This window comes from Tamandua tetradactyla, chromosome 16 (genome assembly GCF_023851605.1).
Source record: "Tamandua tetradactyla isolate mTamTet1 chromosome 16, mTamTet1.pri, whole genome shotgun sequence".
Lineage (NCBI taxonomy): Eukaryota > Metazoa > Chordata > Mammalia > Pilosa > Myrmecophagidae > Tamandua > Tamandua tetradactyla.
In genome coordinates this window covers 42,776,183-42,801,110 of record NC_135342.1, presented here as the reverse complement: position 1 = coordinate 42,801,110, position 24,928 = coordinate 42,776,183, and positions in this window count along the sequence as shown.

Genomic DNA, 24,928 nt, shown 5'->3' with positions numbered 1-24,928 from the left:
ATCTGCAGTAAGCCTTGTACTGTACTAAAGTCTGGGAATAACAAGCTGTAAATAAGCCAGACAAATAAGCTCTGACTCCTCAGAGCTGTGGGATGCACAAATACTGAGAAGCCTACTTTTTGAACAACCACTTTCAAAAAACAAAGAACATGAGCCTAAGAATCCAAGGGCAAACCAGGCCACTTCCTTAGCATCGATCTGTCCTTTCTTAGTGCCATCTGCTCCCTTCAGGATGTTCTTAGGGAAAAAAAATAAAAGAAATAACCAAATAGAATTAAAGATGTTTCCAGATGCTCCCAGCAGAAGTAACATCTTGAGTGAAAACTCCCCAGACCCACTGATCAGTTAATTGGTGCTGAGAGACTGGGGACACTGGGAAGTGGCAGGTATAAAACGTGTTTTTCTGGAGACAGTCTGTGATAGGAAGGATCTGAAGACCCCAATTAGAGGTCACAGCTCAGAAAATTGGCAAAGAACATCACTGTCTGAAACTGCTGATAGTCAACATCTGCCCTTTCCCTCTCCACCCTTTGGTTTCTCAAGGAGAGAAGCTGTAGTGCTTTTTCCCACATAAGTGGTTTGATTCTATGTTGGTGAACACCCTGCCCTGAACACCAGTCAACAAATAACCATAGAGCACCCTATCCCTCTTCCAGCTGGTTTGGAGGGCACTCCTAAGACCAAGTTAGAAATCCAGCTGTGTACTTCCTTACTCTATCACCACCCATCACAACTGAGTGCTCTAACCAACAACTGGTAGAGCATTCAGTGTTCCCAATCCTGGTTTATTGTATCACTATTCACTCCATCCTCCAAGCTAGAAATGCCAGTCATCCCAAACTCTCAAACATCTCCTTCTCTCTATCCTACAGACACAGCCCTAGCATAGCTGTCCCCATCTTTCACCTGAACTACCTCAATAGCTTCCCATGTGATCACCTCATCCTGCAGCACTGCCCTCCCCAGTCATTCTTCACATCACCCCAGAACTCTCTTCGTGAGATACCACCATGATCTCCCCATTCCTCGGCTCAAAAATCTATGGTGGTTTCTCTGCCTCCTTCTCAGGGCATCAAATGTCCATCCCAATGTAGGGCTGCCCTCCCCTTCAAGCATTGACCTCCTTCTCCTTTGCCCCCTGCACTCTGGCATTCATCCCATACTCAGTCCTACTGGAGCACAGGACACATTAATGCAATTGCTCCATGCTTCCCCTGGACTGTGACTCTTGGCAAACTAGAACCACAACTGATTCTCACACGTATCCCTCTCTTAAGAGCCTCCCTGCTTCCTGACACAAACCACTTCCAACCACAGCCCAACTCAGCTGGTGTCACAGTCTCCCTCACACATTGTGGTTTTCCTACTTCCACTCTTTTCCTCCTACTATTCTTTCCACTTGATAAGCCCTTTATATTTTATTCTCAAAACCCAAATCCCACTCATTTTATAAGCCCAATACCTCCATGAAAACTTCCCTGAAACTCCAGCAATTTCTGACGTGTTTGATCTTTTGGAATGTGCATTCCATGTGGGCAGGTATTGTCTGCCTGATTTACAGTTCCAACCCCAGGACTTAGAAAAACAAGCGTTTTGTTGAAGCTTTCTTCAACAAAGGAAGGAAAAAAGAAAGAAGGAAGGAAAAAAAGGGAAGAAAGAAGGCTTCCCAGCACTGAGAACTTGCTATATCCTATTCTTTATCCTTCCTTGTTGTTTATATATTTGTCTAGTCTATCTTACGTAGAAGGTCAGAAAAGGGGGAAAACCACCATTGTCAAGTGATCAGAAGTATTTTCCTGGTATGTGCAGGGCTTGCCATGTGTTTAGTTTCCTGGCTGCTAAAACAGATACCTTGCAATAGGTTGGCCTAAACAATGGAAATTTATTGGCTCAGAGTTTTGAGGTCAGGAGACATCCAAAATCAAGGTGTCGTCAAGGTGATGCTTTCAACCTGTGGCTTTCTGGGGCTGGCTGCTGGTGACCCTTGGGCCTCAGCTTTTCTGTCCCATGGCAAATGCACACAGTGTCATCTTTTGGATTCTCCCCTTGGCTTTCTCTCTGTGTGTCTGAATTTCATTCTGCTTATAAAGGACTCCAGTAATAGAATCCAGACCCATCCAGATTCAATTGGGCCACACTTGAAGTAACCTCATCAAAAAGTCCTATTTACAATGGGTCCACACCCACAGGAATGGATTAAGAATAAGAACATGTTCTTCTGGGGTGCATAGCTCCAAACCACCATACCAGGCATAATTCAACAAATACTTACTGAGCACCTACTCACGATGGGAAACAGTAGGTACAGTGGTAACTGACACATGCACATAGTCAATGACGTGAATCAGCTTAAAGTTCAAAATTCATGAGTGTGTGGGATAAAGATAGAAGATGAGCAGATATTTAGCCAGTCTACACTGCTGGAGTTGTACTGAGGGTTAAGATATTGAAATAAGCCCACATTCATTTTTAAATAGCTATTATCTTGTTCTTCTCTAAGTGTCCCTCTGTTACCTCAGCTACCCTGGACCATCTTCTGAGGGTCCCAGATCTCCCCACTGTCCAATAACTAGAGTTGCCAGCATGTAGCACAGGGTGTTCTAGTTTGCTAGCTGCTGGAATGCAACACGCCAGAGACGAATTGGCTTTTAATAAAAGGGGATTTATTTTGTTGGTTCTTCAGAGGAAAGGCAGCTAACTTTCCACTGAGGTTCTTTCTTATGTGGAAGGCACAAGATGGTCTCTGCTGGCCTTCTCTCCAGGCCCCTGAGTTCCAACAACTTTCCCCAGGGTGACTTCTTTCTACATCTCCAAAGGCCTGGGCTGAGCTGCGAGTGCTGAGATGAGGAATGCCAAGCTGCTTAGGCTGTGCTACATTGCGCTCTCTCATTTAAGCACCAGCCAATTAAGTCAAACATCACTCATTGCAGCAGACACGCCTCCTAGCTGACTGCAGATGTAATTGGCAACAGATGAGGTTCACGTACCATTGGCTTGTGTCCGCAGCAACAAGACTAGGTATGCTCACCTGGCCAAGTTGACAACTGAATCTACTAACACACAGGGCTTAGTGCTAGAAGAGAGGCAGTCATCCCTCTGTTACCTCAGCTACCCTGGACCATTTCCTGAGGGTCCCAGATCTCCCCACTGTCCAATAACTAGAGTTGCCAGCATGTAGCACAGGGCTTAGTGCTAGAAGAGAGGCAGTCATTCTGATTTGCTGGTGCCCCTGCCAGTTAGACTGTTAAATTTTCAAATATCTCCCCTGAGTGAAAGGACAACTAAGAGATCAGGGAACATTAATTAATTGCAAACTTCATTTTATTTGTTGAATGAATAAATTCAACAAAAAGCTGGATGATTGCAAATCTCTACTGCCCAAGGAGTAACTATGTGGAGGTGATAGCCAATTATCAACAAGAAGGCTAGAAACTCAGGGTTACTCAGGTTAAGGAAAATATCTAACCTCTGGTGTTGACTTTCACTGACACATTCCTCAGTGTGGACTCCCAAGTCCCTTATAAACTGGTCTCACTCTAGATTTCCCACTTTATAATTCAACTTCTTTTTAAGTTTTTGCATCAAGTTTCTCAGTAATTTTTATATCCTAGTTATCAAAGTGAAGTCACCTCCCCTAAGGATTCCTGCTCCCCAGATGGAGGGAAGATTAAAAAATCACAACACAATAAAACAAACTCAAAGTCAATAGTTTCCTCTCACATGAGTGGCCTGCTCAGAGACGGAAAGTCTTCTTTGTATATTGAGCAGTAGGCCGGAGAGACTTGGGAGGATTGGGAAGGCGTGAGATCTTCCTGCTAAAAAGACAAAAGAAGGCATTTGACAACTTTCAGAACTCCTCAGTCTTCAGGCTTCAGAGAGCGCCTGTTAGCCACCAATATCCAGACCACAGGACTGATGTCATCTCCTAGATCCACCAGCTCTGTGGCCCATCCAGGGTCTTCTCTGGTTCTTTGGGTCTGTAAGGGCTATCCATTGTTTTTGTCCACCCTCAAACCTTCTATCCTACAATAGCAACCACTTTCCGTTGGTGAATGCCTGCTTTTCCAATCCATGTGCTGCTGGAGGAACTGCCAATCACACTGCCTCACCCCACTGGCCAAATAATGGGCGTAAGGCACAGGCCTGGTTGATCAGTCTCCCTTCTCACAGACCACAATAATTACCCCTCAGTTGGACTTATGACCCATTTGGGGCCAATACGAATACATCTTGGTTATCTTCTTCAAATACTGGCTAGAGAAGTATTTTAATGTTTCTGATTTGGGTGATGTTAAGCCTAGAGCTGGATAAGGCAATGTAATGCCTACTCACGCCCTCACTGAAAGAAGAAAGCCCATCAGCAGTAGAAGAGATTGAGGTCAATATATGGACAGAATCCAAGAAATGAGAGAATCATGGAGAAATATCGAAAGACAGAGAAAAAAGCAACTTCACTTGAGCCTCTGGAGCCTGTGCTTTAATTTTCAATTCCTTGGGGCAGTACATTCAAGTTACCTGAACCAGCTCTGTTGATTCTGTTCATGAAGAACAGAAGTTGGGTTTCTGTTCATGAAGGCTTAACCATTCATGAACTGGGCCTGTGAACTTACAACTGCCAGCCTCAGCTCATAGCCCTGGCTGGTTGGCCCCTGTGCAACTCTTCCAATTCCTTTGCTAAGTACCTTGATACTGAAAATAGAGTGATGTGTTTCTAACACTGACAAGGCATTCATCCCATGGATGATAAATGGAATAAGGCTGCAGAAGGGCCAAGCTGGGCCAGGAATTCAGCAGTCAACTCTCCTGGACTTGTTGATCCTGAACTGAGATCCCTGCAGTCCCTCTGCTGAGGTGATCAACTATTCCAAAAGATTAATATTGTTTAGATGTGTTATGAGTCCCAAGCAGGAAACGATGAGTCTGGGTGTGCTGGCTTGAAACTGGTGAGTACCCTCAAAAAGCTATGTTCTTTAATTCTGATTTAATATTGTAGGCTGGGATCTTTTTAAGTTGTTTCCATGGAGATGTTACTCATCCAATTGTGGGTGAGATCTTTTGATTACGTGGTTTCCATGAAGATGTACCTCCACCCGTTCGAGATGGGTCTTTATCTACTTACTGGAGTCATTTCAGAGGGAACCAGTTTTGAAAAAGCTTGAGTGCTAACACAGACAGAGACACTTGGAGATACAGAAAGAAAATGTCCCCGGGAAAGCCATTTGAAATGAGAAGCTGGGACAAAAAGATGTCGCCATATGCCTTCCCAGCTGACAGAGAAACCACAAACATCACCAGCCCCTTCCTGAGTCAAGGTATCATTCTCTGGATGCTATAGTTTGGACGTTTTTATGGCCTTAGAAATGTAAACTTGTAACCTAATAAATTCCCTTTACAAAAGCCAAACCATTTCTGGCACACTGCATTTCCAGCAATAGTAGCAAACTAATAAACTGGGAAAGGAGAAGTTTGATGTAAATAGATCCATTTTTATGTTAGGGTAGAAGCTATTGCTCTAGACACTCAATTCAGGGGTAGTTTGCCAAAGACCTACTAGGTACCAAACATCCTGGGTACTATGGGGATGGAGAGATGAGTAAGACCCAAGTCTTTTCCCCAGAAACTTAGGCTACCTGGGAAGACAAATACCAGCAATAGGTATAAAACAAGAAAATTAAAAGTAGAGCTCTGGAATCAGAATGTCTGGGTTCAAACTCCCAATTTGACCCAATCTGTGAATATCCAGGAGCCAGACATAGACATCAGCTGCATTTCTTTAATCTAGCCTCTATAGTCTCCATGCCTCAGTTTCCTTCCAAGAAAAGTGAGAACAGTGTCAGTACCTACCTCAGATTGAAGGAGGGATTAAATCAGACGATATCTATAAAATGTCTGGCACATGATTGAAGCCTAGTAAATTGTGTCTCTATCATCATCATCTTCAACAATCATTATTACTACTATTATCACCAAATGCTACAGGAAGGACTTGACCTCCCTGAAGGAGGTCAAAGTCATATGGAAGTAGTGAGGGAAAAGCATAATAGCAGAATCTAGGGAGGCTTCTGGAGGAGGTGGCACTTGGCTGGACCTTGAAGGATAAATGGGGATGGCAGGGAGAGTGTTCCCAGAACTACAAGACCATTAGGCATTAAGAAGTAGAGCCAATGTCCTTCCAGCTATTCCAACCACCCAGGCTTTAGTGCAGGTCATCCTGTAGATGCAAAAGAGATTCCCAAATACCCAGGGGTCCAAGGTCTGAGCTACATCACTTCTGGGTCCACACTTGGTCCTGGAGGTTGGGAAAGCTTGGGTCTTGGCCTTAGCCTCCTGAGGTAGGAAGCCTATCATTTCCTCTCTCTGGGCCAGACCCAGAGAACTGTGTTCCCCAAGCCATTCACTCAAGCCGTCTCTCCTATGGATCCCAATGTTCAGCCTGGGGAGGCCTAGCCAAGCCCTACTCTAAACACAGTTTCTGACATGCACTGAATAAATGTACCGGATAAATCAATTGCCTGGGCATATTCTTGTCTGAGCTGTAGACTACATGACTAGTGAGAGAAACATGAAGTCTTGGCTAGCCCATGAGCTGGTTGGCTATATTCCTCTTTGTGGGCAGCCAGGAGCCCAGGTATGGACATTGGCTCAGTTGGGATATTCTCTTCCTTCCAGGTACTTTTCCTTCCCTGGATCTCAAGTGTCTCCACAAAGGGGTCCCATTCATCATATGGTTCTAGAATAACTTAGAAGTCCTTATTAGAGAAACTCTTAGACAATGGGGAATATAGGCAATTCCATAAGGAAAGAAAAACATATAAGAATACTCAGTGGACATCTGTTGTTTCTGCCAGCACAAACTCATTCCTCCTTGCACTGGCAATGACTACTTTAATGTCTTCTGGAGAGGAACCTGAACCCCACTCTTCATCCATGTGGTTTAGGCATGGCTGATGCCCCATGCCTGTTTATTCCACTGGTAAGCATTTAACACAGGCTTAACCAGTAATCACATTTTCCATCCTTCTGGCCACAATGATCTATTCAGGGGTGAGTAGGTGATTCCAGATGGTCCAATAAGAAACTCTGATGGAACAAATAAGAAAAGAAGTTCTCTTTTCACAGAGCTTGCTCAGTGAGCAGATGAGCACTCAGGGCTGCCAGCAGCCATTTTGGTACCCCATGAGGAGAACCTTTCTGATGGTAAACCCAACACAGAGGAGAACAGAGTGGGATATGGTCAAAGTTCATTTGAGTTGCTCAATTTAACCATGCTTGAGGCCAGCCTAACATGGTAAGCCAAAATCTTCTTTTTTGTTTAAACCAGTTTAAGGTAGGTTTTCTGTCCCTTGTAAGAAAAAGAGTCCTGATGATACATATGAGGCAGCAAGAAGATCAACTCAGATTTCCAAGAAAAGTGTTGACTTGAGCAGTAGGAAATCACAAAGTTTGTTTCTGGGAATTTGCTCTTTTCTATTGAGTCCTATGAAGGGTTTTGGGAAATTTTTTGCCTCCAAAATCACCAAGGCTGTGCTTTGGCTATCAAGGGTATACAGGGATAGGTCTCTGAGGAGGTGAGTGGTGAGACTGGGAGAATTATAGAAATGCACAGTAGTTCAGTGGGACAAGAACACATCAGGAAACCTGGACTCTGGGTTCTGGCCCCACCATTCATCAGCTGTATGACCTTTTTGGGCAGGCACCTTGACCTCTATGGCCCTCAGGTTTTCTACGTTTAAAAAGGGGTTTTTAATATCTATCTTGCTGAAGCCACTTCATTGTTGAAAAACAGTGTTTTGAATTGTTGCACTATATAAAATAACATAAAGCAATTTCATCTCTGGCCAAGATAGAGTAATAGAAAAAAAAACTTTTTCTTTCTGTAAACAACTGGTAAAAAAAGATAAAAGTATGATACAGTGGTTTACAGACATTGGGCAACAGGAAATGCAGAACAATTATTCCTGAAAGAAAGGGTCAGGAAACAAGGTAAGCCCCTTAAATCATCCATATTACTGACCTAAGAGAGTTTCCAGTCTGCAGTGCAGGGAGGAAGATTCCAGACATAGCCCAGTGGTCTCCCTGAGTTGAGGAGATGGAATTGGAAGTTTCGGGAAGCCAAGGAAGCTGGACGTTTTCAAGGCACAGTACCATGGAGAATCTGGACACAGAAAGCACTCTGGAGCTATCCCCTCCAGTATTCAAGAGTGCTGAACTGCATATGCATGTGAAGAAACTGAGACTAAGGAGAGAACTACTTAAAATTAATAAGCAGAAAAACTTCTGGAGCTCATGAGGCACTGGGAATAGTTCAAATTCCTAAAAGCCTAGATGAAGAATTTCATAATACATCAGGATCAGATAGAGTACCAAGAAAAGCATTACCTCAGTAACAGAGTCAAATTAGCTCTACCCTAAAGACTTCTCTAGTACAGCTAATAAAGCTTAAAAGCCAGTCTTGAAAGGTTAATACTGTTTCCAAGTAACTTGGAATGAGTTTCAGAAAAAAAGCTCAAAAACATTTCAAGGAATACCAAAATTCCAGTACCCGACAAGGTAAAATTCACAATGTCTGACATTCAATCAAAATTCAGATATGCAAATGTTAGGAAAATGAAAAGAAAAATCGACCAATAGAAACAGACCCAGAAATGACATATTACAGAAATAGAAGACAAGAACATTAAAACAGCTATTATAAATATACTCCATACATCCTTGAAGGCAGAAGAAAGCACAAGCATTGTGAGAAGAGACATGAAAAATACAAAAAGACCCAAATCGAACTTTAGAAATGAAAAGTACAACATTTGAGATGCAAAAGTACACTAAAAGGAATTTGAGTTGACATGAAGCGGGTGAGGAGTATCTAGTTTGGGGTATTTTGCAAAGATGACACAAAAGCGAGCTGCTTGGGTGTGGAAGGAGAAATTGTAACTTCAGAGCAGCTGCCAGAACATGGGGGGTGCTGACAAATATGTCTTATGTAAAGACACCCCTGCTGGGACACCTATTATAAAAAGAATTGTTACAAAAAGAATTGTTTTTAAAAAGCACACCTTCCTTAGGGCTGATGCAACCCTCCCCTGGGGCCTCATAGCACAGTGAACACAGCATCAACTGCATTTCAGCACCATGTGCTCAGCCAGGCATCTTGTCCCGGGTCATAAGCTGCACAACCACAGAGTGTGGCCCAGACTAAATCAGTTCAAATAAATGAGAAGTGCCATCATGGATCTTTCAGGCTTCCTGAAAAACCCATGGACTGAACCATGATTCTAGAAACCCCAGCTAACTGCTTCCTCCTCCATCTCTCCCTCTATCCCCCATCATCATCTCCAGTCCCCTCTGTTCCTCACTCTTCCTCCACCCAGGAGTTAATTTGACATTTGCCTAAAGGTAATTTCACATGGCAGCCCTCTAACACACAAATGGATGCATGGTGAACGGGGCTTATCAGATCCTTGGTTAATCGGGAGAACAGAGCACACACAGATGCCACTACCAAGATTTAGATGCTGAGAACATCCAGGAACTGTCTTGATGTCAACCTCTCTCTAAGGAGAGATTGTGATTTTAAAAAATATATATATATTTACTATGTTTATAGAACCTTCTATTGAACCCCTCAGTAACAGCACCAAAGGGTTCCTAAGAATCTGCCCAAAGGATTTACTCATTTCACATTTGCCAACAACAGGCCCCTGTTCTGATTCTATGCAGCCTGCAAACTCTAGGGAACATCCAGAACTCTGGAAACAGAAACAATATAAAGATAGTGATTTCTTTCTGAAATAATTTGTATTTTCATATCTTTGATACACAGTCTAATACTCAAATCAATAGGCCAATAGAGAGTCACTCAGTGCAAGTTTCATCAGGAAAATAGTTTTGTTTTGTTTTTTTAATTTGAGAGTCAGAGATATTACCTGCAGGTGTGTTAGATTGTGGAGGTGGGGTTAAGTCAGCTATCTTTTTTATCCCTGGTGTAATGAAATAGAGAAGCTAAACCTCTGAGTTGATTATAATCACAAAGAAATGGGAGCTTCTGGCTGTTTTCTGCTCCCCACTCACCCCCCCCCCTTGCCCCAATCAATACAACAAATTTTATCTTATCTGATAAAAACCCAACTTTCCGGCTGTTTTTGCAATAGGTTTCCTCATGCCTGGCCTGGCTTTGTAGTCAGCAAATGAGTTTCAGAATCAGGGGCATGGGTTTGGCAGCCCAAAGTAGAGGCCTGTCCAGCAGGTGGATGGGAAACATGGATGAAAAACCCATAAAACAGAAATGGCAGGGTGGAGAGGTCCTAGAGAAATTAGGAGGCAAATAGAAGCTTGCCATGCTGACCGCTTTTCTTATCCCATACCTGTGTCTTCTCCTGGACAGTGCCAAAACACCCATGATGCAATGGTTAAGCCCTGTTCATCAAGGTAATGGCCATGGCCCCTTTAGGAATAAAAAATATGGCCATTAAGCCTCCCTATCCATGTTTTGATTGGAGCAATTGCCTTCTAAGAGTATCCATTCAATAAATAGTCATTGAATGCTTATTCTGTACCAGGCACTGTTCTAGGTCCTGGGGGCAAAGCAGTGAACAAGTCAGACTAGCTTATGGAGCTTGCATTCTAGCAGGAGGAGATAGAAAGAAGATGCAAACAAACAAATGAGATATTATCAGATAGTGAAAGTGCTATGGAGAAAATTTAAAAGGCTACCTGCCAGAGATTAGAATAGCCCATTTATGAAAAAGAAAAAAGAAAATTTGAGCTGAGCTTTGAATGACAAGAAGGAAACAGCTATGCAAACATATGAAGGAAAAGACTTACAGGCAGAGAAAAACTCCTGGGATGTAAGCCAGCTTGTTTGGAAGAGCAAGGAATGTCTGTATGGTTAAAATATAGTGAATAAGGGGAGAGTGTATGAGATAGTTAAAGAATTAGTAGGAACTTCTGGACTTCAGTAAGAAGTCATGATGGGAGACACTTGTTTTGATTTATGTTTGAAAAATCTTCCTGGATGCTACATGGTAAATGACTGATAAGGACTGGGTGGCATGGAAGTGGAGTGCAGTGATTCAGTTATGTACACCAGAAAAAAAAAAACATGTACTTAATCTGCATTCCTGTGGATATGAATCCATTCTAAATACATTAAATATACTTCTTGAATATATTATTTTTAATTTAGGCATGGTCCAACTGAATGAGGTTGGGTCTTAATCTGCATTACTGGAGACTTTATAAAGAGGACCCAGAAGTCACAGAAGCCATAAAGGAGAAGACATTGCCATGTGACAGAAGACAAGAGAAAAGTCAAGGAACCCTGTGGTAGTTAGATTCAGTTGTCAACTTGGGCAGGCAAACATGCCTAGTTCTGTTACTGTGGACATGAGCCAACGGTACGTGAACCTCATCTATTGCTGGTTACATCTGCAGTTGGCTAGGAGGTGGGCCTGCTGCAATGAATGATGTTTGATTTAATTGGGTGGTGCTTAAATGAGAGAGCTCAACGTAGCACAGCCCAAGCAGCTCAGCATTCCTCATCTCAGCACTTGCAGCTCAGCCCAGGCTTTTGGAGGTCCAGAAAGGAATCACCCCGGGGAAAGTTGTTGGAAACCAGAGGCCTGGAGAGAAGGCCAGCAGAAATCACCCTGTGCCTTCCCATGTAAGAAAGAACCTCAGTGGAAAGTTAGCTGCCTTTCCTCTGAAGAACTAACAAAATAAATCCCCTTTTATTAAAAGCCAATCTGTCTCTGGTGTGTTGCATTCCGGCAGCTAGAAAACTAGAACACACCCCAAGCCACTGCCAGAACACTAAAGACTTTGGGAGGAGCATCATCACCTTGCTGACACTTGATTTCGGTTTTCTGGTGGCCTCAAAACCATGAGCCAGAGATCTGTGTTGTTTAAGCCAACCCATTAGGTGGTATTTGACATAGCCTGGCAAACTAAGACACAGAGAAAACAATTACAAGGTTATTGCTGTGGGTGGGTGGGTGGGGGGTGTGAGGGTAGTTCAGTGGTAGGATTCTCGCCTGCCATGCGGGAGACCCAAGTTTGATTCCTGGCCCATGCACTTCCCAAAACAAACAAACAAAAGAAATCAACAAAAACAAACAAGCAAACAAAAAATTCGACAAATGGTGCTGCAGTAACGGGATGCTTACATGGAAAAAGAATGAAATGTAACCCCACCATACGACATTAAAAAAAAAAAGGCTACTGCTATAGTCCAGGCATGTGATACTGAGCATTTAGACCAAAGTGGCAATAGAAGGAGAGTAGGAAATGGATGGAATTGGAGTGTGTTTTGGAAGCAGAGGTAATGGTTCTGAGGCTGAGAGATTGAAATGGGAGAAAAGAAAGAACAGATTCAAAAATGACTCTTTGGTTTGGGGCTTGAATAGCTGGTTGAATGGATATCTCGTCCATATCTGAGATGAAGAAGAAAGGAGAGTTCTGTCTTGACCTTTTATGTTTAGAATCCAACTGGAGGTGACAGGAAGTCATTTGGATCCAGGAGTCAATGCTCAGTTGTAGGGAAATAAATTCTTTCTACCAGTCCTCTAACCATCCATCTCTGAATGTCATTCTTTCAATCAGCCTATTTTTTACTTATTCAATAAGCATTCATTGAGTATCTGCTGCACCCAAGAATCTGCGCTCAGTGAAGTGTATTCAGTTACAATAAAGTGGATAAGATTTGAGACATGGCCCCTGGTATCAAGGACAGAACATTCAGCCCTTAATCCTTGGTACATAATGGGACAATCCAGATTTTTGTTTTTCCTACAGAATGGCCATTCCCAGTGAAAATCAATGCTTTATTTATTTAATCCAGGGATTTTCTAGAAGCTCATTTGGGAAGGGATATTATGACATCATTACTCAAATTTCCTCCAGTGTTTGCCTAGAGAGATTTGAGTACCTCCAGTGGTGGGACACCCACTATCTGTGCACTTTGAAGAGTTCTGAAAGGCCTTTGGAACTGGGTCGTGGGAGATAAATTATCAGGGCCAATAGAAGGCCCGGGTCCTAGCAACCAGGACACCATTAGGGGTGCTTGCAGGGGGTCTACCATGGGTGGCAAACTGCCCTCAGAGGTATAAATATAGTATTTCCATTCACTGCTGGCCAGCCCACACACAGTTGTTGGATTTTGGCACCAGCTGCAGTGTTTCTGGAAAAAGGTAACAAGTGTTGATTGCAGAACTTTATAATGGAGATAATTTTGTTCATGTTCCCTGATATCTGCAGAGATGAGTCTTTTTGAGACTCACACACAACATCTGTGATCTTTCTTCCCTGGCCAGAAAGTAGATCCTGGCCAGTAAAATCCTCACTCCTCCCCAGAAGGAAAGCCAAGCCTTGGAACTTCCCAGGAAGTCTGCCTGGCCTGTGTTCTATCCTGCCCATCAGATGTTAGCTGCTCCCCATCCTCCACCCCCATCTGCTGTCATGCCTCTGCTCTCCTGAGTCACCCAAGCATTAATTTGGACTAATCTCTACTCCTGACTCAGGTAAGTGTGGTGGTGATAAATCAAAATGAGGACACAAGCTGTCAGTAATATAACAGAAGAGACTTGTCGGTCTAATCAACTTTATTAGCTGCGAGTCACAAGAAAGTCTCCAACAGCTTTTTCTCCCTTTTCCTTGATACCTCCCTTTAGTCTGTTTCATGATTGCCAGCAAGGCAGATGCAACCAAGTTGAGTTAAATTAGCAACGAGGAGGTGGGAATGGGGGAGGCTCAGTGTGGCATCACCACTTGACAAGAACTGATAAGGATAGAGGCAGCAGTCTGGCTTTTTCAAATGGGATTCTGAGGGTCTTCTCCCATTGCAGATAGGAGAAATAGCTATTGAGATACTTAAGACCTCTAGAGTCCTGGAACTTTGCTTTTGGGCAGGGTAGATATCCTTGACTAGCTCTCCCAAAATGGGGAGCAAGACAGAGGGAAGGGGCCTTGGCTTATGGTGGCTTTGCAGCTTCTGATTCTAAAATTTGATGAGGCCTAGCCATGCTTCCTTCCTATGTCTATTTTCCTTTTTTCACCTTCGTAGTTTGAGTAAATTTCTGTTTCTTGCAACTGCCATAGACTTCATTAAGAAGGCACAGTATTAACATTAAGTACAGGAATTCCCCGGAAGATGGTGGAATAAGATAGGTTGAGTTCAACCCTGCTCCACGGAACAGCTAAAGAAGGTACTAGAAGGCAACTGGGACCATGATTCCAGGGTGTAAGTGACCTGGGAGGGTCTTCTACACACATAGGAAAGCCCTGGATACAAAAGCTAAAGAATTGAGACGCAGAGAACTGGGGACCTTCGAACTGGTGTAAACAGCATAATGCATCCCTTTTGAAATGGAAGCCCAGAGCCCTCAGGAGTACATGGACAGGGAGATGGTAACTAAGAAGTAAGCCAAGCTGTGTTCCCTGAATGTACTACCCTCATGTGTACCTCCCCGCCTGCGACCTGCGACTCCCCCCACACCCAAGGTGACTGAACCCCATCACCCATGGCCCCTGCCATGATCCAAGCTCCCCTGCCCCAACCCCCAACCCCACCCCGCATGTCCCCACCCCTCATGAGTGCGCCCGCTTCAGCCCAACCCACCTCTCCCATGCAAGCACACAGTATCACCCCGTCCCGCTGGAGACCCAGGTAGTGCCCAGCCCTCAACCACCACCTCCCCCTCTCTGTCCCATGCAGGTGGCCACAGGAACATCCAGGCTGCAGTTATTCACCTTCATATCCAGGCCACATCCACCCCCAGCCCATATAGTCCAGCAACCCCCAGCTCTGCACACGTGCACATCAGTGTAAGGCCCTCCCAGATACATGCACATGGATGTGTGCACCCCTGCCATGTCTCCCAGGCCTAGGCAAGCGCTGATCTATACATCTGGGCCATACCTGCCTTCAGACCACTCAGGCACAACCCCACCCGTTGCCCCTGAGCTCTGTGCCTGCACACACCAGGGTCCTGTCCACTAGATCTGTACCAGGGTCCCACCTACCCCAAACCTGCACATGCGCAGCCACACTCAATATGAATCCCACCCCGCCTGGCACCCATGCATCAATGAACTGATTGTTTGACCCCTGCACTCCAAACCCCTGTCCCCCACATGCACATAACCTTGCCCCACGCCCTGGCACATGTGCCCTGCTTACATACCTAGCAGGTACTCACATGCGCATCTGTGCTACATAGCCCCCATGCAAACTCATGCACCCCTGCCTCAACCCCCCTGCACCTGAGCACCCATACCAGGGCTTCTGCCCATTGGACATCACCCACCCCTGACCCAAATCCCACAAACCCTGATACCTGTGTCCCACCCCTACATACTCACATCTCTGCATCCTGGGTCCCCTGGACTCCTCTCCCTATGCAAAGACACACTTGTGCCCTGCATTCCCAATTTCCAGACTTCTGTGCCCCCTACCCTACACCCTGATACCCATGACCACCATGCTCAATGTGCCCACCCACATCCTGCCTGTGCAACAGCTCATGTGCATCCACTCAGCCCCCTCACCGTCTGCTTCCTGCTGTGCCCTACCTCTGTGTCCCCCGTGCTACACTCTGCTCCTGTGTTTCAAGGCCTGCCTGAGCTGCACCCCACCACTATAGCCCCCACACCGCATCTCCACAACTCTGTTCCCCAAGCCCTAGGCTCATATGCAACAGCATAACATCCCCTACCATGCCTATATCTGCACTGCAACTTGTCACTGCACTGTTGTGCCCTGCATCTTGCTCCACATCCATCCTGCAAATACAAAGCTTTAGACTACTGAAGGAAATCAACTTCCAAAGTAACCCTATCAAGATATTTGCATGTATCTAAGGCAACAGAAAATGACTAAGCATATGAAGATGCAGACAGATATAGCCCACCCTAATGACCAAATTAAAACACTGGAGGAGACAGACATTGGAACAACTAATCAAAGATGTTCATATAACTCTACTGAATAAAATCAATGGGATGGCTAATGAAATAAAGGAGATCAAAAAGACACTAAAAGAGCATGAAGAGGAATTTGAAAGAACAAATAGAAAAATAGCAGAGATTAAAGATGCTGTAGACCAAATTAAAAATATACTAGAGATGCACAACAGTAGATTTGAAGAGGTAGAAGAAAGAATAAGTGAACTAGAGGACAGGGCAAGTAATTTCAAACAGAGAAAAAGAGCAACTGGCAGAAAAGGATGGAAAAATTTGAATTGGATCCAGGGAAATGATGAACAAAACAAATGTAGGAATCATTGGTGTCCCAGAAGGAGAAGAGAAGAGTAAAAGGCAAGGAAGATTACTTGAGGATATAATGGGGGGGGGGGGGGGAACTTCCCAACAATTATAAAGGACATAAATATGAAAATGAAAGAAACTCAATGAATTCCAAATAGAATAAATCCAAATAGGCCTTCCCCAAGGCACATATTATTCAGACTGTCAAATGTTGAAGAGAAGCAGAAAATCCTGAAAGTGGCAAGAGAAAAACAATCCACTACATACAAGGGAAACCACATTAGACTGAATTTGGTCTATGCAAACAGAACTGTGGAGGTGAGAAGACAGTGGTATGATATATTTAAGATCCTGAAAGAGAAAGATTTCTAGCCAAGAATTCTGTATCCAGCCAAAATGTCCTTCAAAACTGAGGGAGAGATTAAAATTTTCACAGATAAACAAAAGCTGAAAGAATTTGTCAACAAGAGACTGGCCCTACAGGAAATACCAAAGGGAGTTCTGCCAGCTGAAAAAAAAAAGATAGGATAGGAAGGTCAGAAGGAGGGTACAGAATTGAAGAATACTAGTAGGGTAACTTAAAGGATAAAAAGAAAAAGAAGGAAAAGAATGTATAGATCTGACTAAAAATCCAAAGGATAAGATGGCAGATTCAAGAAACCCCTTTACAGTAGTAACTTTGAATGTTAACAGGCTAAACTTTTCAATTAAAAGATACAGATAGGCAGAATGGATTAAGAAATATAATCCAGTTATATGCTGCTTACAAGAGACTCACCATAAGCACAAGGATACAAATAGATTGAAAGTGAAAGGATAGGAAAAGATGTTCCACGCAAGCTCTAACCAAAAGAAAGCAGGAGTAGCTATACTAATATCAGACAAAATAGACTTTGAATGTAAAAACAACATAAGAGACGAAGAAGGGCGCTATATATTAATAAAAGGGACAATACACCAAGAAGGAATAATAATCATAAATGTTTATGCACCCAGTCAAGGAGCTCCAAAGTACATTAGAATTAGACATTGGAAAACTGAGGGGAGTGATAGATGTTTCAACATAATAGCAGGAGACTTCAATACACCACTCTCCTCTATAAATAAAACAACCAGGCAAAAGATCAGCAAGGAAATAGAGAAGTTAAGCAATTTGATAAATGAATTAGACCTGACATATATAGATCATTGCACCCCAACACACCATATACATTTATTATAGAGAATATACTTTATTCTCTAGTACTCATGGAATGTTCTCCAAAATAGATCATATGCTGGGGCACAAAACCGGTCTTTAAAATTTTTTTAATTGAAATTATTCAAAGTATTTTCTCTGATTATAACGGAATGAATCTGGAAATCAATTACCACCAAAGAATGAGAAGTTTCACAAATGTATGGAGATTAAATAACATGCTCTTAAGCAACCAGTGGGTCAAAGAAGAAATTGCTAGAGAAAATGATAGCTATCTACAGATGAGTGAGAATGATAATACACTTCTCAGAGCTTATGGGATGTGGCACAGGCTGCACTGAGAGGGAAACTTATTGCCCTAAATGCCTATATTAAAAAAGAAGAAAGAAAAATTGAGAACTTACCTGCTCACCTGGAGGAACTTGAGAAAGAATAGCAAACTAATCCCAAAGCAAATAGAAGAAGGGAAATAAAGCAAATAGAAGAAGAGAAGAAGAGAAATAGAAGAAGAAAATAAAGCAAAGAACAAAAGAACAACAGCAAGAATCAATAAAACAAAAAGTTGGTTCTTTGAGAAAATCAATAAAATTGATGGACCACTGGCAAGGCTGACAAAGAAAAAAATAGAGAGGATGCAAATAAACAAAATCAGAAATGGGGGGGTCATTACCACAGACCCTGAAGAAATAAAAAAAAATCATAGGTATGAACAACTGTATGCCAACAAAACTAGACAACTTAGATGAAATGGACAAATCCTGGAAACACATGTACAAGCTACACTAACCCAAGAAGAAACAGAGATCTCAATAAACCAATCACAAATAAAAAGATTCAGTCACCAAAAATCTTCCTACAAAGAAAAGTCCAGGGCCAGATGGCTTCATATGGAAATTTTCTCAAACATTCTAAAAAGAACTAATACCAGTCCTTTTCCAAAAAATTTATTTTTCAAAAAAATTGATGAAAAAAGAACACTACCTAACTCATTTTATAAAGCTAACATCACTTTAATACCAAAACTGGGTGAAGATACTACAAGAAAGGAAAGCTACAGACCAATATCCTTAATGAACATAGATGCAAAAATTCTCAACAAAATGTTAGCAAATTGAATCCAACAGCACGTTAAAGGAATTATACACTGTGGCCAAGAGGGGTTAATACCAGGAATGCAAAGATGGTTCAGCACAAGAAAATCAATTAATGTAATACACTACATTAACAAAATGAAGGGGGAAAATCACACAATCATCTCGATTGATGCTGAAAAAGCATTTGACAAAATTCAACATCCTTCTCTGATAAAAACACTTCAAAAGATAGGAACCAAAGGTATGGTAAAGGGCATATATGAAAAACCTATAGCCAGCATAGTACTCAGTGGAGAGAAACTGAAAGCTTTCCCCTAAGATTAGGAATGTAACGAGAACATCTTTTGTCACCACTATTATTGAGCATTTTACTAGAAGTTCTAGCTAGGGCAATCAGGGAGGAAAAAGAAATAAAAGCCATCCAAATTGGAAAGGAAGAAATAAAACTTTCCTTATTTACCGATGACATGATACTATACTTGGAAAATCCTGAGAAATCTGCAATTAACTTACTTGAGCTAATAAATTCAGCAAAGTGGTGGGATATAAAATTAATGTGCAAAAATCAGCAATGTTTCGATATGTAAGCAATGACCTAATGAGGAGTCAATTAAGGAAACAATTCCATTCAAAATACTAACTATAAGAATCAAGTATCTAGGAAGGAACTTAATTAGGATGTGAAGGACTTGTACAGAGAAAACTACATACATTGTTAAAAGAAATCAAAGAATAAATAGGTGGAAAGACATTCCTTGCTCATAGATAGGAAGGTTAAGTATATTTAGGATGTCAATTCTACCCAAATTGATATACAGATTCAATGTACTACTAATCAAAATTCCAACAACCTATTTGAAGACTTGGAAAAGCTAGTTACCAAATTCATCTGGAAGGGAAAGAGACTCTGAATAGCTAAAAGCATCCTAAAAAAGAAGAACAGAGTGGGAGGACTAACACTTCCTGATTTTAAAACTTATTATAAAAATAAAGTGGTCAAAACATGGTACTAGCACAAGGACAGAAGTATAGACCAATGGAGTAGAATTGAGAGTGCAGAAATAGACCACCAAGTCTATGGTCAACTGATCTTCAACAAGTCCCCCAAATCCACTGAACTGAAACAAAACAGTCTTTCAATAAATGGGAGAACTGGAAATCAATAGCCAAGAGAATGAAAGAGAACCCTTACCTTACACCCTATACAAAATTAATCCAAAATGGATCAAACATCTAAATACAAGAAACAGTACCATAAGGCTCCTAGAAGAAAATGTAAAAAAAGCATCTTCAAGACCTAGTAATAGAAGACAGTTTCCTAAACTTTACACCCAAAGCACAAGCAACAAAAGAAAAAATAGATAAATGGAAACTCCTCAAAATCAAATGCTTTTGTGCCTCAAAGGACTTTATCAAAAAGGTGAAGAGGCAGCCAACTCAATGGGAGAAAATATTTGGAAGTCACACATCAGTTAAAGGTTTGATATCCTATACACATGAAGAAATCATACAACTCAAAAACAAAAGAACAAGCAACCAAATTATAAAGTGGACTGAAGATATGAATAGACATTTTTCTAAAGAGCAAATACAGATAGCTAAAAAGTACATGAAGAAATACTCATTCTCATTAGCTATAAGGGAAATGCAGATCAGGACTGCAATGAGATACCACCTCACACCTATAAGAACAGCCACTATTAAACAAACAGGAAACTACAAACGTTGGAGAGGATGTAGAGAAATTGGGACACTTATGCACTGCTGGTGGAAATGTATAATGGTACAGCTGCTATGGAAGACAGTTTGGCAGTTAAGTTGCCCTATAACCCAGCAATAGCACTACTCAGCATATACCCAGAAGAGCTGAGAGCAGTGACACAAGCAGACATTTTCACGCTGATGCTCATAGCAACATTATTCACAATTGACAAAAGACAGAAACAATCCACATGCCCATCAACAGAGGAATGGAATAACAAATTGTGGTACATGCGTACAATGGAATATTATGTAGCAGTTAGATGAGATGATGTCCCAAAGCACATGACAAGATGGATGAGCCTTTAGGACATAATACTGAATGAAATAAACCAAATGCAAAGTGATAGATCCTGTGTGATTTCACTTTTATAATTACGATAAAGGTAAAATCAGAGACTTATAGTGCAGACTGTAGTGGACCTAGAGATACACAGAAGCTAGAGAAAGGTGAACGGTTGGCTAATGAGGTTGGACTCAAATGTAATGGAGTAGATAGAAGAGAAGGTGGTTCACTAGTGGGTCTATAAGTAATATTACCATATTACCAAGAACATGATTGAAAGGGGTTGTATAGACCCATCTGTCCCACTGATTAACACTACAAATATAAATAAGTTCTTGTATGAACTACCTCAAAGGTTGAAACTTGTACAAAGAGTGTGTAAGTTCAGAGTATAAGGGGAATACTGCTATTACATGCTATGAACTATGTTTAACAGGAAAATAACAGTACCACAGCAGCACTGGGGTAAATAATGGGAGATTGGATGAGAGTTAAGGGGAGGTTTTTACTTTCTGTTTGGTGAGGGTGTGTTTATTGGTGATCTTTCTCTTGGAAACAGTGAAATTATCTAAAGTTGAGGGTGTTCATGGACTGTTGACTTTGGACATTATATGTGATGCCTAGTGAATGGACGTGCCTGAAGGATGCACTAACTGAGAAGTACGTTGGTGAAGGATGGTGTATACATATGATTGAATATTGTGCTGCTACAAAAAGGATGAAATTGTGGAGCATGCAACATTGTGAGTGAAACTGAGGCAACATAAACCAGAAACAAAAGAGCAATTATTGTATCATCTCATTTAGAAAATACTTTAAGTATAGAAGATACTTATAAGAACACAGGGGCCTAGACTGTAAGCTCTTATAGCAGTCACATTTATCCTGGAGTGATAATTGTTATTTCTGGATTTTGAGAGGCTGTTTTATTTCTGTTCAACCAGGTATTTAGAGTTAAGAATGAAGCTGATCAGGTTCGGATTAAAGTAATTCAGAATACAGGGGTAAGAAAGACATTGTCTATATTTTAGAACTTCCTCTACTCTTTGAGACCAAAGGAATAAAGGTTTATTTTGTCCAGAACCTAAATTTTCCATAGCACATAATCTAACTCAACCTGTCTGGATAGATCTTTTAAACAATCCAAACACAGGGAACCCAGAATAAGAATGAGGGCCTTTAATCTTGTATAGTGTAATGTATTGCCTGGATTCATCCCAGAGTATATAAAGCAGATAATCAAAAAGTATTGGCAAAGTCCCTTGAGGGATGGGAGAAAAAATATGCGACTATTAAACTTTACTACTGGGGAACCCCCTGATAATATGTCAAACATTAGCCCTTGATCTTGAGGCTTGCTCTTGTGAAGTTTATGTATGTAGTGGAGAAGCTTAGATTGCTTACAGGTATGCCTAAGAGGATCAGTTCTGTTGCTCAAATGTGGCCTCTCTCTCTCTCTCTCTAAGTCCAACTCTACAAGTGTAATAATTCCCCTTCCCCCTACATGACATTCAGGGATGAAAGTTTCCCTGGCAGAATGGAAGATGACTCCCAGGGATGAGTCTGGCCCTGGCACCATGGGGCCAACAATGCCATCCTGACCAAAAAGGGGGGAAGAAGTTGAAAAAATAAGGCATCATAGCTGAGAAAGTACAAATAAAGTCAAGAGGTTACTCTGAAGGTCACTCTTACACAAACTTCAATTAGACATTGCTCCCTACCATAACTTGCCAAACCCAACCAAAACCATTCCAGCCAATCCTGAAGAACTCCTAGGGCATTATGTAAGATTCTACAAAGGTTCCATGCACTAGGGTAACATTTCAGAATCTACAACCTCCAAATGGATCCCTGGACCAGATGAGTCCTGAAATGCAGAGATGTCAGCCTCTCCAGAATATCAACTAGTTCCAGCTCCCTATCCATATTATTGACAGCCCCTTTCAACAGGGAAAAGTTAGAATAGGCATAGCCCAAATACCCCTAAAGAGTGGGGAAAAGATCAAAGGTGATGGTGGAGTTATACAGAGAAGGTAGGGTTTAATAAATGAGTATGGTTGCTGAATCATTCTATGATTGCTGAGTCTCCAGTATCTTAGAGCAGCTAGAAGTGAAACCTAAAATGGTGGAATTTTAACTCATACCTAACTCTGAAATCTGCTCTACAATTAATTGTTGCAATGGGCTTTGAAATTTGCTTTTTAATGTGCTATTTTTCATGCAAAAAAGAAAAAAATATTTCTTCTAGCTTCCAGGGTTTGGGAGCAACTAGAAGGAAAAATCTGAAATAATGAAACAGTAACCCATAACGAATACTGAAATCTGTTTTTATCTGCTTATTGAAGTGTACTTTGAAAATCATTGCTTTTTTCCCTTTCTTTGTATATATGTTATACTTAACAATAAAAAAAGTCTAAAAAACTAAGTATGGTATTTTGCAACATGCACGTACTGAGCAAGACCCAATGGATTTTCTCTAAGCCTCAGAGCTATACTTCCAACTGCCTAGTGGACTACTTCATTTCTCCATTTGGGGTCCTGAAGCTCCCCAAGCTAAGCAGTAATCAGATTTTAAACATTAGAGATAGAGCTAAAGTTCCCTGAACCATGTCCCTGCGCCCAGCCCTCTCCTTGGAGACAAGCACCACTATCAATCTATTTACATATGGCCATACCTTTGTAATGTACTTACACAAAGAGAGAAAGAGAAAAACATGTAGATACAGATATGTGTGTTTGTTTTGGTTTATTTCAATGATATATCATTCTGTTCTCGTTTGCTAGCTGCTGGAATGCAATATACCAGAAATGGAATGGCTTTTAAAAAGGAGAATTTAATAAGTTGATAGTTTACAGTTCTAAGGCTGAGAAAATGTCCCAATTGAAGCAAGTCTATAAAGTTGTCCAAATTAAGGCACCAACAAGTGGTAACCCTCACTCAAGAAAGGTCGATGAAGTTCAGGGTTTTTCTCTCTCAACTGAAAAGGCACATGGTGAACATGGCGACGTCTGCTATCCTCCTCTCCAGGCCTCTTGCTTCAAGAAGCTCCCCCAGGGGCATTCTCCTTTATCTCCAAAGGCTTCTGGCTGGTGGACTCTGTAGTTCTCACATTTCTGCTGCCTTTGTCATTCTGAAGCTTTCTCCAAAATGTTTCCTCTTTTAAAGGATTTCAGTAAAGTAATCAAGATCCACCTGGAATGGGTGGAGTCACATCCCCCTTTATTCAAAAGTTAATACCCACAATTGGGTAAGTCACATCTCCATGGAAGAAACCTAATCAAGTTTCCAACCTATAGTACTGAATAGAGATTAGAAGAAATTTTACTCCCACAAGATTGATTAGGATTAAAACAAGGCTTTTCTAGGGTGCCTAAATCCTTTCACTGTGCCAATCCTTTGGCACAGTGGTCTTACTACATCAGAATATATACCTCGTTATTTTTTTTAAATGTTGTATGGTGTTCCCCAGACTGAATACACCATAATTAATTTAGCCATTCCCTATTGCAGGACTTTTAGTTTATATTCCCTCTTTTTCTCCAATTACAAAGTGTTACATGAAGCATCCTTTCATGAGTCCCTTAAGACCTGGGCAGGGACTTCTCTGGGTAGGCACTGAGAACTGTACTTGTTGGCTCGCAGGGAATGGAACCTCTTCTATCTGCCCAGTTCCTTCACCCAAGGAATTCTCAGGCCAAGAAATGCATGAGCCTTCCTTCTGCTCTTCCAGCCATTCACCAATGTGGTCAACATTTACCTTCCAAAGCTGCCTCCTGCTGTCAGTCCCACAGGCCCTGCCGTCTTACAGGCCTACTCACCTCCTGACTGGACCATCACCACAACAACTCACTACCGGCCACACCACACCCAATGCTCAGTCTTGGCCTCTTCTAATCTATCTCTACCCTCTGCTAGAGAGATCTATTCAGAATGTAAACCTAATGGGGCCCCTCCCATGTCTAATCCAAGGATCCTCCGTGTGCACAGAGGAAAGTCCAAACCCCTCACTGTGATTTGCAAGGCCACCATCAAGTCTGACTTACAGTCTAGATCATTTCCCTCACTCCCTATCTGCAAAGAAAATGCAGGTCTGCCTCATGTCCTTCCCTTCTCAGTCTGTTTTCCTTTGGGGAAAGGTGCTCTGAAAGTTAATCAATCATGAGGGTAAATGACCAAATGTCATTCACTTTGAGGGCCCTCTAGTTCCAGACTCCCACAAAAACAAACAAAAACAATACAATCAATTCCACAGTTAAATATATTTTGGAAATCCTGCTACAAAACTCTACCTGGAAATGCAAAGTGAACTTTATTACCACATGAAGGGTCCT